At 38.9% G+C, this 17,350-nt stretch overlaps 1 protein-coding gene across 2 annotated transcripts in view; it reads left to right on the forward strand.

Moving 5' to 3' along the window:
* The first annotated feature begins 9,019 nt into the window (after positions 1-9,019).
* GNG12 (G protein subunit gamma 12) overlaps positions 9,020-17,350 on the forward strand; it is a 46,031-nt gene continuing 37,700 nt past the window's right edge. Inside the window, exon 1 of one of the 2 annotated variants that reach the window (XM_070939472.1) lies at positions 9,020-9,095. The gene's annotated coding sequence lies outside the window, so the exon portion shown is untranslated. The other variant, XM_070939471.1, reaches the window with a different exon arrangement.

Genomic DNA, 17,350 nt, shown 5'->3' on the forward strand with positions numbered 1-17,350 from the left:
TTTTTAAGACTTAAAGAGATTCAATTCTTTTATAGCTTTTACTAAGGGAAGTCTGTACTTTGTGTAAGGAATTTCTTGAATTTCTGTGAGAAAAAATAATTTACAGGAAAATAATGGGGGGAAGATAAACATTTTTCAGCTCTACAAGAGGCATATCTTTACATATTCTACCAAAATTTTTATATCCCATCATTATGATGAAAAAGGACTGCCGCCTCACCCTGAATTAGCCATCACAGATCTTTGATGGCGAGGGTCTGTGTTTGAATTTAAAATGTTTTTTAATCTTTCATTGGGAGCCACCCAGAGCTTGCTGAAAAATGGATGGTTATATAAACAGGTATCATCGTAGCCAAGTTTGCATTAGGCCCCTTATTTCTAATAACAAAATCCATTCATAGAAAATTGACACTCAAAAAAGTGGCTATCTAAAGAATATGAAATGTATGGTTATTAAATAATCATATTTAAACAGTGTTTCCTTTATATTGTTTGTCTTATTATTTCATTATTTCAAAAATACTCAACTCAGGGACTATAAAAACAGTATAAAGTTGTTATAGCATATAAAAAATGATGGAATTGACATACAGTAGTTAAATAAACACAGTTCTTTCTAATGTGGCATTTAAAAATTGCACTCAACCTAATCAGGTTGGAAAATTTTCCACGTAGGTCTATTTGCTTATTGTTTTTGAACAAATGTGCGGAAAAAGAAATCCATGTTTCTGGTAGCTTGATTTAATCATGTGGTAGCAGCTGAATCATATTTCAGCTTTATGCATACACTTTGCTATTATTTTCAAGGCCTACTCCATTTAATACATTGCAACTCATAAATATGAATCAGACAGAGTTCTTCAAAGACCTATTTATTTTTTAAGCCTCTCAAATTACTCCTAACATTATCTACCTCAGTTCTGGAAATTTGTTTTCAGATGTAAACCATGCAGACAGTAATCCATTTAGGACAAAAATTCAGTTATAACATGGGCCCATGGGAAAATCAGAAGATTACACTCATGGGTTTGAGGGTTTTTATATATATATATAAAATGTTATTGCATTTAATTACAGTGACAATGATTCTTCTGTCCCCATATCAAAGGTATGGGGTATTCATCAGGTTCTGACCAGTTCTGGAGAACCAATAGAGGGAATTTTGAGTAGTTCGGAGAACCGGTAAATACCACCTCTGACTGGCCCTGCCCCCATCTATTCTCTGCCTCCTGAGTCCCAGCTGATCGGGAGGAAATGGGGATTTTGGAGTAACCTTCCCCTGGAATGGGGTGGGAATGGAGATTTTACAGTATCCTTCCCCTGACACGTCCACCAAGCCATTTTCTTTTAATAATGAAACTATTAATAGATACATACAGAAAAAACATGTTGAGTTGAAGGGAGATTTATTTGTTACTTTATTTGGTATAGCAGAAACCCTCCCCCATTTTACCATTTCTTCATTTGTTCATCATTATACCATGCTAATATGTGTATATTAACCCTTATATTTACATTTCTCCAGCTGGATTTATATCAGCACCGAAGAACCTATGAATTTAGTGATATTGAATTCTAAGTTCAGCAATTTCTGATGATTGGTCAAGATAGATGAGGTTGATACCAGATGGAATCCGATAATCTCCAGGGGATCACAAATTCCTAATTCCTGCTTTGGATATTTAGTAATAGACACCCTGATTGTTTTGCTACAATGTGCAAATAATATTTGGGGGAGGGGTTGTTTGTTTTTTAAAAATCCTCATGGGATTTTAAAGTAGTTGAGATAATGCAAAGTAAAAATAAAACAAACCTAAACAAGAAGAAGGGAAGAATGAAGAGATTTACATAGAAAGAATTTTAAATTTAAAAAAGGAAGAAAAAAAAGGAGGTGACTGCAGCGCAGGGCACTGGTGGGATTCAAATTTTTTTACTACCGGTTCTGTGGGTGTGGCATGGTAGGTGTGGCAGGTCATGGCTTGGTGGGCATGGCAGGGAAAGGATACTGTAAAATCTCCATACCCTCCCCACTCCTGGGGAAGGTTACTGCAAAATCCCCATTTTCTCCTGATCAGATGGAACTCGGTAGGCAGAGAGTAGATGGGGGCGGGGCCAGTCAGAGGTTGTATTTCCTGTTTCTCTGAATTACTCAAATTTTCTGCTACTGATTTTCCAGAACTGGTCAGAACCTGCTGAAACCCACCTCTGGCGCAGGGGTGAAATGCTAACGGTTCAGACCAGTTTGGTGAAACTGGTAGTGGCGGCAGTAAAAGGCTCCACCCACCTTCCCAGACATTGTTACTTCCTGGTTTTAACCAGGATGTAACCTGTTTTTGACCTCCGCTTGCGCAGAGGGTCCAAGCGCGCACTTCTGAACCGGTAGAGAAGGCAAGTAGATTTCAACCCTGCTGCAGAGGATACTTTATTCAATAGAGTCTATTGCAAGAGTGGCAACTATGATTCCTTTATAATCTGTGGACTTCAACTCCCAGAATTCCTCAGCCAGCCAACATTCTGGAAGTTGAAATCCACAAGTCATAAAGGGGCCATAGTTGCCTGTCTCTGCTCTTTATGGGAACATGGGAGATATCTGTTTAACATGGTAATCCATACTGTGGTTTATTCCATGTTCAGCAAAAACAGGATTTTATTTTCTTGGTTATTGTATTTTACTTTGCAAGCTATGATAGGATAAAGGCAATATTGTTTTAACATAGGGGAGCTTCCAAGTACACTTATTTGTAATCCAGTTTTAGGATGGTAAGTGAGAAGATGGTCAATTAGAATAATCAAGTTTGTCATGGAACATCAAAGTCATCCAATGAGTCAAACTCAAGGACCAGAGTATAAAACAAAACATTCTATTTCTGGTACTGAAACCTCCAGGGAAGGATTATTATCAATGACCTTTTTCATACAGTAAAAGGATATTTTCTTTGGAAACTAGCTAAAAAAAATCCTTCCAAAACAAAAGCTGCTGTCTTTGAACTGGAGGCTCATGATCCATCTTGATCTTGATTAACTTAGACAGTAGCATCCTTCCTGCTATACAAGATGAATTTTAAGTAAGAATATATTTTCACACCCTGCTTGCTTTCTATACCTGTTAATAGGCCATCAGAAACATTCATAATTATTAGTAATATTATTTGGATACATGGTATTCCTTTCCAAAGAGAAAACATGTTATATTGACCTTCACATCTTTTTTTTTAACGTGGAATGATGCATAGAAGGAATGACCAACCTATGAATGTATTAACTAATAAATCAATGGGTTCATGCAGAGGTGGGCTTCATATAATTTAACAACCGGTTCGCCCCAGCACCGAAAATGTGTGCACGGCCTTCTGTGCATGTGCTTTGCTAGCATGCATGTGTGCTTGCGTGCATGCACACGTCTTAGACAACACAGATAAGTAGGATGGCATAGCGTTGCGGTGAGTGGGTGGGCCTACCGGCAGGTCACAACTACCACTTCACCCGAACCTGTACAAACCGGCTGAATCCCACCTCTGGGTTCATGTCAGAGTAACAGGAATGCTTCCATCTTAAAGGCTTTAGTATCATCAAAGGGATCAATAGAGATATAGAAAGACAGACACGTCATAAGGATTTTCTTCCCAATTTGTCACATAGCATTTGATAAGAGCCAGTAACTTGAGTAACTGGTTAAATTTTGCAGAATAAAAAGGAAATTAGATTTCATTCCAACTGAATAGCAAAATAAGAGTATACATCTTTGTGGCTTGTATGATGGGTTGATTTAAGAAGAATCCAAGTAATTATTAAAGAAATTGCTCCTTGGGTGGAAAATACTAAGTTTGGCTTAATTTTATTTATTCATGATGTTTATATCCAATATGTTCATTTTTAAAAAAATCGCCCTAAATCGTTATATATGACTTGCATAGAGAATATGGACATCATAGGTCCAGGATATCTTCATTCTCCCGTCACCTAATTCTGAAGAATTAGTCAGCATCCTCTGAAAAATTCTCATATTTATAATTTTTTTAAATATTAACTTCTTTCTAAAAGATCTGAACTGGTAATAATTACAGGTGGTCCTCAACTTGCAATAATCATTTAAGGTCCATTCAAACTTATAATGGTGCTGGAAAAAGTGACTTATAATCTGTTCTCACACTTACAATCATCACAGTATCCCCACTATCCCATGACCAAATTTGGGCCCTTGGTAACCAGCATGTATTTATGACGGTTGTAAGGTCCTTTGGTCACATGATCACCATTTGCAGCCTTCCCAGCTGGCTTCTGACAAAACAAAGTCAATAGGGTAAAACCAGATTCACTTAATAATGGCATCATTCACCTAATAACTGCAATGAATTTGCTTAACAACCAGGGCAAAAGGTCATATAATTGGGCGCAACTCACTTAACAACTGCTTTGCTTAGCAATGGAAATTCTGGTCCCAACTATCATCGTAAGTCAAGACCTACCTGGTATTCTTTCTTACAAAATGTACATTCACTGAATGAGGCTTCCTCTGACATAAATTACACTCAATGCTACCAGCATGATTTTGCCACATTTCCAAATACCTTAGAGTTGTTCTGCTGTTTTGCAAATTGTTCATTTCCTGCGTGATCATTCTTTCCATTACTTTTGCTTTCAGCCAAACCTATTATGTCTGCCTCTTTTTCTAGTTCATATCTCAGACAGCCTTTTCATTACTCAAGCACACTTTCTTCTGGGGGGATTCAGATGCTTTTTTTTTTTTTAATCCCTTGCAATAACATTGTGATTTGGTTTTCTTCTCCAGAAAGCACATCTTTTTTTTGAAATGTATAGAGGAAAAAATTGTATGCTATCTGTACATGCCATGAATAGAACCCATGACGTCGCAACAAGATAAATCTTTCTGATCCATTTTGGAGACTTTTACTTTTTTTTTTTTAATTTAAGAAAAAGCTTTTAGATCTGCTTCTTTAATCTGGAACCCTCCAAATTGGGAGCACAATTATCAGAAAATAGCATTTTAGAAGCACCAGTAGCCCACAAAGACATATGGCATGCTGGGAAAGTTGGTGGTTGCAATCCGTCTCTTTTGTAATTTATATGTCTTCCCTTTCCCTTTCCTTCCCTCCCAGCAATACACAAATTGTGTGGAGTGCTACTCCCATTGTACAGGATGTTCTTCTCTATTTCCCTCTGCAAACCTGGACTGTGAACTTTTTTTAAAAGTTTTTTTTTATTTTTTAACTTAAACATTCCATCTTCCATTAAACAGTGTGTTGTTTGGGTACAAATATCTCTGTGCAATAACAAAATTTACAACAGTATTCATTACATTGATATTGATTCTCTAATCTTGCAATAATAATAATGAGCATAATACATCTATTCATTTCTCCTTAACATATCTTCTAATAAGAATATAATAATAATATTAAATATAATAATCTTAATAGTCATATCAATAAGAATCATATTGTTTACTTCTCTATCTTAACATGTTTTCTATATTTCACTGATCTCCATTTATTTCTAATTTCTATTTTTATTTTCCAACCATTCATAAAATAACTCCCATGTCCTATAATATTCAGTTTGTTCTTTCTCCTTTATAGTAAGTGTTAATCTATTCATTTCTGCACATTATAATATTTCCCTGGACTGTGAACTTTTCAAGAAGGCTGTCACTATGTTTTTTTTTAACCCCTCCTTGGTCTTTTTGTCAAAGTCGGCATTTGACTTGAGTCTTGAATTCATGTGCCAAGAAGGCTGGGCAGGCTCTCGGCAGTCTGATCACTGCTGTGCTGGATGCCATGTCCTGCTTCTCCTTCACATGCATTACACATAGTATGAGACACAGTAGAGAACTTGTGTGTCTGATGATAGATGGGTTTACTCTGGAAGCGCATTCCATTATTATAAATTCACTTGGTCTTTCTCAGTAGCAACAGCAGAAACTAGAGATCTCGGATAAAATGTTCTCAGCCAGTATTTCCAGTATGCCATGGGCACATTTACTGGTTTTTTTGGTTTTTTTTTTTACATTTTTATATTTTCTAGTTGTGTTTTTTGTCCTTTTGGCAGTCTGAATGTGAATTGGATATAGTAACTATCCTATGTCATAAGAACAGATCTCTTATTATATAGTCATAATATTAATTTAGAGTTGCTCTGCCAAGAATTGTTCAGAAATGCATTAATTTGTTTATGCAGTGATGGCAATAAATCTAAGCAACATTTTATTTTGAGCCTAACACACTCTCTGACATGACTGGATCCTCTTATTTGACTTCAGTTTGTCAAGTATTGGACTCAGCATACAAATCCCATTAGATCAAATAGATCAAGGCTGTCAAACTCTCAGCCCGCAGGCCGGATGCGTCATGCGCTGACCACGCCCACACCCGGTTTGGTGAAGGGGGGAAATCCCAATATGTCACATGATGCCACCATGACAGCGGAGTTTGACATCCCTGAAATAAATAATTTGGAATTCTACAGCTGTATTCCCAATATTGCAGAGACCTCTTTCAAAGGCAGGCTCCCAAAGTTACAATCAGAATAAAAAGATTCTCTACAAATGCATTCCAAGAAGGGAGGTTTGGAAAAAGGAGAATCTAGGATTTCCCGGATCCCATGTAAATATATCACAGTGCTATGCAGATAATGAATATCAATAATTTACATGCAAGGAAAAGATAGCTGATAGGAAAGACTTTCTATCTCTAATTCCAGCAGATGGAAAACTCCTGCTTGTGTTTAGGGACAAAAAGTCCATACTTTTCTTTTAACATCCAATTTAACATTCTCATTTATAGCTGTGCATTATACAGGCTGACATAAACATTTATTGGGGATGTGGAAAGTAAACTGCAATCTTCTGTTGTGCCTTCGTTTTCTTTGTAATAAAAACTATGTGTTTAATCATCATCACTAAGGTATTCTGTTCTAAGTAGAGTCATAACTAGTTGAAGGACCTCTCTGCTCACCCTTTCTACATGACAAATCACTTCTTTTGGGAGGAGCACAATCTTATCCAAAATAAATATTGGGGCTAATATTGGATCACCCATTGATAATACTTGAGCTGTGCTTGTTGTTCAATATTCCCATCCTCACAGTTTTCAAATGATGGTTCAGGATATTCCTATCTCTGGTTTGAACCAGGGTGACACTGTGTAAGATGTCATCTATGGGTGATGGATGTCCTCTTCCAGTGGCCTCATAAACAACATAGGGGAGATGAATGAGCCCCATGGAACCCCCATTTCACATGAGATCAAGCTTCTTCTCCAAATATTGGCTGAAAGTATCTGTTTAGGTAGGAGCGATCCATCATTAAACAGTGTCCCCAACCCTTGTAGATATCCAGAAGTAGTTGAGTAGTAGTTATTAAACACCGCTAAGAGGTCAATAGGAACAAGGTGAGCATATTCCCCAATATAGTTCATGATAAAGGTCACCCAAGAGCAACAAATGCTATGTCTCATGAATGACATTAAATTGCAACTGAAAATGACCTACACAATCAATTTCCTCTATAATTTTCTGTAGTTGATTTCCCAGTAAGAGAAGGTTGGACTTTCCAACAGAGAAGGCTGAGAACTACACAAAAGTAATCAAACATGGATGGATCCAGAGAGTGCCTTATCTCCTAGCATGGATAAAGCCTACCAAATTCAGTATTTCCATTTCTCATTCTGAAGAACAAGTGTAGGCCTCAACCTTCCAACAACTTATATCCATAGAAAAAAATAAGTAAAAATTGATCTACTAAGCAGACTCTTAAGTCACAGCTATAAATTCTGCTGTTTGGTTAAGGATCATTTATTCTGCCTGAAATAAAAAGCGTTGCCTAGTATATTTTTGTCTTTTTCTTGATAGTTTAAAGGGCAACTTTTCATAAAGAGTTGATGCCATCTACTGGCTAGCTGTGATATTACAATTCGGAGGGAAAGACCAATAGCAGTGGAGAGAGCCTGAAAAATTCACCTTTGGCACACATAATTCACACATCAATTAAACCATGGTTTATGTAAACAGTGGAGTGTAGTCACCCAAATGTAATTTCTTAAACCAAATAGCTGTATTCATACAGCATGCTGATTCCAAACAAACCACACTCCATATCAGTAATCACATACCTTAAATTAATTTATTTTATTTATTAAATTTACATGCCACTCATCTCGTGGTTCCAGAAAATAATACATTAGCTATAGCATTAAGCCTGCTGGGTTATGAGAGCGGTTGCGAGTTATTACAATGTATTGGAAGTCAGTTTGAAATTCATTTATACTAGGGCTGGGATCTGCTTCTAAAACCTAATAAAATTGCAAAAATAATGGCGTGTCTAAGGTCGGGCTCTGACTGAATTGAATTTGATTTTTTTTTTATTGGGCAAGTGTGATTGGACACACAAGGAATTTGTCTTGGTGCATATGCTCTCAATGTACATAAAAGAAAAGATACGTTCATCAAGAATTGTAAGGTATGAATGATCAGTCTGAAGTTTCCTCATAAAACCCCGTTCAAAACTTGACATTTCTTCTAACAGCATCTTCCTGGGACGCCGTAGGAGGGATAAATTCATATTCTCCAAAAAAGAGCAACTGGAGGGAAAGGACTTGCTCTCCTGAATCTCTATGGGGTTCCTGTAGAGATCCATTTATCTGCTTCTTAAGAGTCGAAAACGACTAAAGGCACATGGTCAACAGAGTCTCGGGAGCCACCGGCTCGGCTTAGCCAGACGACCGAACGATCAAGATCCTTTCCAGCCTGCCTGGAACCCGAAGCGCCGCCCGGATCCGCGGCCTCCCGTCGGAGCGAACCTTCCACGCCCAACCGCGTACAACCCTGCACGGCGTTGTAACCAGCCGGGGCTGAACCGCCTCGCCAGCCCAACCTGACACTTGGCCGCCACGGGGCGCCGAGCCAACCTGCCCGGGCGCGGGCAAGCGGAGAGGAAGCCTCTCACGGCTGGGCTGGGCTGGGCTGGGCAGGGCGAGCGGGCGAAGGGAGTTCAGCGGCGGCGGCGGTCCAGGAAGCCCTGTCGCCTTCCCCGCCCGGGGCCAGGCGGAGCCAGCCGCGGAGGAGGAAAGGAGGAGGAGCGGGTGAGAGGTCGGCCAGCTCCGGTCGCCCATAGAGACGGAGGAGTCCCGAGTGGCGAGGAGGGCGGAGGCGTGTGGGGGGCGCCGAGGAGGGACCCGCGGACGGTGAGCGGCGAGTGGCGGGGCTGCTTTGGGGGAGAGCGGGAGGGTCTCGGCGAGAGGCAGCGCCTTCTTCCTCCTTCCCTGCCCCGGGTTTTTTTTTTTTTTTGTCTCCGCCTCTCGCCATTGCGGCGACGGCTGGCGGGTGAGGACTGTCCCTCGGCTCTGCTCGCCGCTGCCCTTCGTCCCTGGCGGCGTGTTTCAGGCGGTGGCGCTGGGCACCAACCGGGGGCGCCTGGCTCTTTCCCGCCGCTGCGGGGCGCTGGGCGAGGCGTGGCTGCGGTGCGGGGACGGCGTTTGGGGCCGCCAGGCCACCCGTTCCTGGCGCTGACTCGCCTGGTTGGCCCCGAGTCCCGGCTGCGCTTGCGAGGGCGGGGAAGCCTGTTTGGGGACCCTCTTTTTTCTTCTCCTCCCTCCCCCCGCAAAGCCGTCCGTGATCAATTAGAGAACACAGGCGCGGTTGTGTGCCCAAGGCGCCTGGGGGATGACCAGACAGACACTGTTGCAAAGCCGAAGACCCGGGCCTGGCCATGGAAGCAGCTCCAGGTTCTGAGGCAATGAGCCCTGCCTGCCCTTAGCCTCCCTAACCGGTTTCACGGAGCCTCAGCCTATCATTTTTTTTTTTTTTTAGTTGTCTCGCATTAGAGTCAGTTAAAGGAACTTGGATTAATGTCTGTGTCTCCTTCCCAAGCTCTTTGACTTGACTGGCTGTCCCCACGAAGGAGAGGACTCCCCCCCCAACCCCTTCCCTGGGCCGCTGGATTGGCCCTTATTTCAGAAACGCAGAGGATTCGTGTAGAGAAACTCGACGTTGCTCTGGCTCAGGAGTTGCGTTGGCCTATATTCATATTCAAGTTTGGCTTGCCTGTGAGAATGCATGGCACATTCGGCCCACTTTTCTCAAAGACAATCACACAGAACTTAAAAGTTCTGCTGGCACCCCTCAGTAAAAAAAAAATTTAAAAAATGAGATGTGCTATGAATACCTTATGCAGATAAGCACAGCCTTTATCTGTTACTAATTACTTCCAAGCAGGTACTATCCAGATTTTTTGGACACTGACTCCCATCATCATAAACACCAGATTGGGAATGGGGAAATCAGTATATGGCAGATTGGTTTTGCCTTGATGAGGGACCACTATTGTTTGACTAGAAGACCCATCTTTGTCCTGTTTGGTACATTGGCTGCAATATTTTGTAGATGGAGGTTGCCTACTTTGTACTGGGTGTCCAGTGGTGCGCGGATGCTATTTTCTCATTGGTAAACTGTTATAATTCATAACCCTAATTCATGCTAATTCAATTGCTGGATTTCTATAGATCTTTGTAGTTGTAGAAAAAGGCAGTAGTCGGCATGGTAGCTGGAGATGGATCTAACTATTAATGGTATACTTACTTTTTTTCTATTGGTGGTGTTTCAGTAACATAATTGGCTGGGTGTCACAAACATAATTTGTATCCTGCATTTTGGCAAAAATACATAAGTCTTCTATTTCTGCTTTTGGAATCTTTTTCAAAATGGCAGAATTTTAGAAAGAACAAATTATTTTGTACACAACCTAAAGAGAAGAAGCAGGAGAAAATAGTTATCAAGGGCCCTTCCCACTGTCTGCTTTCCCTTAAGTTGCTTTTATGTGCTATTTAAAAAAATCTCTACAATTTGTGAAAGTGAGCGGAATGAGACTCCACCCAGTACTGAGGATGTTGTAAGAGGAGGAAAAAAGGAAGTAATTGTTCCAATCTGAATGTTAGGTGACTCTGGAGCATAAGCTGAGAACAGTAATAAACGTTACACTTTCACCATTGCTAATGAAATGTCTGCTGAATAATAATTGCATTTCCTTCCCAAAGAACAGTATGATTGGCAGGAATCCACAGTCTTGGCTTTCTAGACTGCCATAAGAGACATTTGCCATTGATCATTCCCATAGTGCTCTGCATGACCAGAAACATTGAGAAAGGAAGTGGGCCTCTCATATCATCTTTCACTGATGGTGAGTTTCTATCTGTTCCAAAGTTCAGCACGATTGAAATTTCAAGTTAAAAACATACTTCTCCACATTTCTGGAGGGAATTTTTATATCCCAAAGTCTACTGCAAATTCAGCACTGTGTGAAGGTCTCCTCCGCACATTTCCAAGTTCAGAATTGAAGAAGGATTTCCCTTTTGTTCCTACACTTGGCAAATACATTTGTGGAGGCCTGATGTTGGGAAGCTAGTCACAAGAAAATGGGACAGCAGAACATTAGGGAGTTGTTGAACGTGTTCTGTCATGCTTAAAGTTTATTTTGTTTGTTATGGAAATGAAACACAAGACTGACTGCATAGTGAAATGCAACAGAGTTGGATTAAACAGCTTCTTCTATTTAATAGCTATTTAAGACAAACTCTATTTAAATTTCCTTTAAGTTAGAATCCCTTCCTTACACTTGCTTTATATGATTATAACTGTCAGCACATTATAACTCTTTTAGGTGATATGAAATTATTTGCTCTAAGAAAGATTTAGCTTTAACTTCTGTATTTTTTGTTAACTTTCTTTAGTAGCTATGCAAATAGAAAAAAATAATGTCATGATGACATTATTCATGATGAAGTTAGGATTGTTTTCTTTTGCAGACTGCATTTATTTAGATTTTATGGAACTATTCTCACAGCATGTATACTTAAAGTATTTTACAGTGTAAACTGGTTCCTTAGATATTTAGAGTATGTCATATTTTTAGGGTCTGAGGCTGAGCTACACTTATTTTTTTATTTTCCATTTTAAAGATTATTGTAAATGTTAACAATTGTTTTCAGCATTTGCAGATATCCATCATGCTTTTTAGAAATTGATTTATTGCAGGCTTGGTTAATTCTTGGATGGGAGACCTCTAGGCAAGGTCAGCTTTAAACTTGACCTTAATAGACATTGGCCTAGGATACCTTCCAAATCATTCTAAAATTGCAAATATTTGGATCAGTACAGAGTCATATTGTCAGTCAAAGTGGCTGAGGAACTCAGTAGTTTTGGCACTGCCTCCAGGGAATCCCAGAGTTATAGGATAAACTAGAAGTTTAAAAAAATCATCCCATGGTAAATAATTTCCATACTTTTGCAAAGAATACTAAATGGCTGAACCCATGAAATTATCAGGAGTCAAGTTCAACTCCTTTGATACAAACATAGACACACAAATGAATAAGATGATATCAATGGCAATTTGAATACCAGAAGTTGTTTTTCTCTTAATTTTAGTCCTTGGTGATGAGTTAAGATTGAAAGAATTGTGAGGGTACTCAATAGTTCAGTTTTATGTCATAATTTGGAAGTTGGTTATGGTTTTGATTCTCCACTAGACAGATACATCTTATGTTACAGCTTTAGGACTTGCAGAATTTGATTATTTTGTATTGTGGAGATTGGCTATATTTCACAATTCAGCTTTGGTTGGCTTTAGCATCTATAGCAGTAAAGAAATATTGTCTCATTTCATCTGCAGACAAAATTTGTAATACAGTAGTCTGCTGTTGAGCTCCAGCGGCACATGCTAACTGGATTCATGCCTTGCACGTCCCACAGTTTGTTCCATCATGATTTACTGAATTATATTACATTATAAACTAAATTACATAACAAGGTATAAAGCAGATTTCTAAACCACAGTGATTGCATTCATATAACATGCTCACTAAAGTCAAACAAACAGTGTATGGCTGTTATATGAACCAGGCCAGTGTCTAAAAGGAACTGTATCAGTTTGCTATATTGTATAAAGATTAATTACCACATGCAAGGAGTGTTTTTCAAGGTTGGAAGGTTCCTACATAGCTGAATAAGAAATGAATGAATTATGCTACGGAACTAAGGCAAAATATAATTCTTCAAATACAAGTTATTGCTAAAGTATTTAGTATTTCCAACCTTCCATATAATTCACAGCCTTTGCACTGTAGAAACTGCTTTTATCAATAAGTGTCTCAGGCTCAAAGTCTGCAATGGATGGGCCAAGCAAAGGTTTTGTTTTTTTCACTTCAAGTACATGAAATAAATAACTTTAGATTATAAGATCTCACAACAATCATTTGCAGGAACAGAAAATAAGTTTGGATCTGTATTCTGCTTGCTTGCTTTCTCTTTATAAAGAGAGACAAAATTATGCTCAGCTCCTCCTGTTGCTTCCTTCAGAAAAGCCAGTAATAACATCTGCTTTTTCTTTTCTCCAGAGGAGAAAAACTTACATGCGCTAGGTGAGTTCCTCAGAAAATGCCCCTAATTCAGATATGGGCATTTTATCATCAATCTATCCATCCATCCATCCATCCATCTAGAAGTAAGCAGGGCTGAATAAGAAAAGAAACCTGATAGACAACAGATAATAGCAAATGAAGTAAAATTTATTTCAACAAAAATTATACACCATCACTGAAATTATATTGAAATGTTAATCCATTGTGCATAAAGCTGTACTGATATGAATGCAGATTAACTTGTAGGACAGCGGTAGAAACATACAATATTCATGTAGCAAAATCACTTGGATGCTTTGTGAACTAAAAACAAAGTTATAGACACAAGATTGATGTGATAAGCTGCAAAACCAATCACTCCTCATTCAATCAAATATAAATACAGTATCAGACGTATGTCTTTTTTTTAATCTTGCAAATCTGGTTTAGCAAGAAAAAAACTAAAGATGGAAAGGTGATTAAGTTTACGTACATGACATGTCTTCCATATAAACAAAAATAATTAAATAGCATTGTATCAGCTATGACTGCTAGTTGTAGATAAGCAATAAAACCAAAATGCTGGCGATGCTCCTATACTAAATGCAGCATCCCGTTTGCCACTAACATGTCTAGATAACACTGCAGCCTTCTCCAATCTGGTGTCCTCCAGATGGGGTTGAAGTTGCACCTTGTGTTGTAATGGTTAAAGTGTTGGGTTAGAAGCTGGAGATCAAGGTTCTAGTCCATCTCAACCACATACAATCTCCTCCTGCCCAACTTTCCACACAAGGCGATTTTTATGGAAATAATTTTTTTAAAAAAGAGAACTCTATGTGCATTGCCTTGAGTTTCAAACAAAAGATGATTGTCATAAATACTATCTCAAAAATATATGATTTTATACTAATGAATGGCCAGCTTGAATTTTAACCACTCCACAGGAGTTCCTTCCCTCTATAGAAATTCATTTGCAAAAAGATCCTTTTGTCTTTGAATGGCTGGCAAATCATCAAGGATCTGCTGAACAACCTAATTCCAGCTGTGGCCCTGCATCTGAAAACTTTAATAACATTAAATATAAAAATCTGAATCTTCTATGAGTTCAGGCTTAGATTTAACAACCATGTACAATATAGTGGGCAAACATGGCCCCTTTACAACCTGTGGACTTCAAATCCCAGAATTCCTGAGCCAGAGAAAGCTGATTTAAACAACTGAATCCACAGGATTAATTCATAGATCTGGACAAGTGAAAATTCAGCTTGTTTGTTGGAGGTTTTGTGTACTGTATGAACCCAAGTACTTCTGGTTTATTTAAACTATAACTTAACACTACATAAAATCAAGTCAATGTGTGCTCAATAAAATTTCTAAAACCATCTGGGCAGAAATCTTGACTGGACCATCAGAGGCTTCAGTCTTAGGCTTTATTTTTTTAAAAAAAAGCTTGCTATGAGATGTTTGATAATATTTTGAGATGAGATGAAACTGAAAATGTAGATAATGTCACAAAGTTAAATCTATATTCAGACAATTTTGTTAAAACTGTAACATTGAGCTAAATGATGAATTTCAACAAAGTTAAGTATGAAACCCTGATTTTAAGGTGGAAAAGGAGACTCAAGGGTTTTATTTGATCACAAGCTAAATGTAAGACAGCAGTGTGATGCACCTCATAAAAAAGCTAATGCTAAAAAGACAAAAAAATGTTCAAAAATGGGACTTTAAAGGTTCTCCAAGGTGAATCCCGTTTTACTTGCCATATACCTTCTTTCAATTATCACAAATCCTTGAAAGTTTTGTTGATTTTCAATTTATATGCAAAGTTACATATGACCCATGCCTCAGCTTTTTTTTTTTTTTGCTCCTGTTAGTTTGTCATCTTATTGTTAACTATCTTGCAGATCTTAAAACTCAAAGGTGCAATAAATATATTTTTAAATAATTAGATAATTAAGCTTCATAAAAAACAAGCGCATGGTCCTAATGCAGGAACAAAAATGACTCTCACTTTTTATTATGTTTTTCCACAATCATTCTTAAGACCCTAGAAATACACTGATCAATGTTCAGATATTTTATATATCTAGGATGAATAAAATATATGTCTAAGTAAAAAGTGACTCCTTTTGCAGGAGAGATCAGGAAATAGCCTGCCTAAATTCCAATCAAATTCCAATTCTAAAACACAACCCTATAGGAAAAATCCTCCAATCTTCTTAGAAATATTTCTCCTATGGCATTAAAACCACCTCTTCAGTGGCATGTACTTCTTTATTCTTGAAAAAAAAATCTGCCCTGGTTGCTAATAGGCTTCTGGGTCAAATTGAAGTACAGTACCAATTTACCAATTAAGCACTATCACTTTTACAGCCTTCTACATTGCAGCACCAGGATATATTTAGATACTTGCCAAAATCAAATCAGCTCCACCAGTCTAGCTATTTAGAATAGGTCTCAGAAAGTCCTCTCTACTTAGGAGATTTATGGATCATGGGCCAGATGACGGTGGTAGCCTTTATTTTAAAGAACACTCTGTCCCAGAGGTATGGATGGTCCCTGCTCAACAGATGTTTCAAAAATAGGGCCAAGCAGCAGCAGATAATTAACATTTAAGTTACGTGAACTGTATGTATCCTTGATATAGCCGCTTTGTTCTTGTTCACATTTTTAAGAATCTATTACTTTTATCTGTTTCCAATACCTTTTCTTCATTGTACCTCACCCAGAGTGTCAGAATTGAGGCTGGTTATAAATATTGTTAAAAGCAAACAAATGCATAATGACTAAAGTCCAGCCACCACAATATGACAAGGACATTTTTGTCTGCCAACAGCCCACAACCGCTCCAGAGCAATTGTACACAGGGCCGGATTTTCCTATAGGGTAACTAGGCTTCAGCCTAGGGCCTCAAGATCAAGAGGGGCCTACATTCAAATTGTTAGCAAAATTAAAATTACACTTTCACTATAGGTGAAAGGGCCTCATAAGTGGAATAGCCTAGGGCCTCTTTTCATCTAAATCCGGCCCTGATTGTACAGGCAGATTTCTCTCACGGATACAAAAAAGTATCTTCTGCTGCATAATTACAAGTATTTTTAGATGACTGGATCCCTTGCATACTAGGGTGCAGTCCAGTGGTGGGATTCAAAAAATTTTATTACCGATTCTGTGGGCGTGGCTTGGTGGGCGTGACATGACTTGGTGGACGTGGCAGGGGAAGGATACTGTAAAATCTCCATTCCCTCCCCACTCCAGGGGAAGGTTACTGCAAAATCCCCATTTCCTCCCAATTGGCTGGGACTCGGGAGGCAGAGAATAGATGGGGGCAGGGCCAGTCAGAGGTGGTATTTACCAGTTCTCCGAACTACTCAAAATTTCCACTACTGGTTCTCCAGAACTAGTCAGAACCTGCTGAAACCCACCTCTAGTGCAGTCCTTATTCAAAGGCTAACATGACCCATCATATCACTTCCACCCCCCCCACCTCCAAATAATGCCAAAACACATTCTGCTCTCCATTTTGGATGCTTGGCAACCAGCCCACTTTTATGGCTGTTCGTAGCATTCCTCAGTCACATGAGCAAGCCTTGCTGGTCTGACAAAAACCACCCATTGTAGACAGTGGGCTTGCTTAACAACCATTGTGCTTGCTTAACCACTTAATGACATAAAATCAGGTTGCTCACATGGGCACCTCCACTTATGGCTGTCATGATATACAATGGAAATTCTGGGTTCCATTGTAGTTGCAAGTCAAGGACTACCTGGTATACAACATAATCAGTGCCCCAAAGACTATAAACTTGCCCCTTCCCCATGTTCAAAAAGTTATATTTGGGTTTGATTGAAGAGCTAGTCTAATTTAAAGATGGATCTATTGATCCTTGCTTCTTTTGTTCCCTGCTCAGTCAAGTGCTTGATACAAGCACATATAAACA

Source organism: Pituophis catenifer, unplaced genomic scaffold (genome assembly GCF_029215685.1).
Source record: "Pituophis catenifer annectens isolate HBS135680 unplaced genomic scaffold, rPitCat1.0.hap2 SCAF_3, whole genome shotgun sequence".
Classification (NCBI taxonomy): domain Eukaryota; kingdom Metazoa; phylum Chordata; class Lepidosauria; order Squamata; family Colubridae; genus Pituophis; species Pituophis catenifer.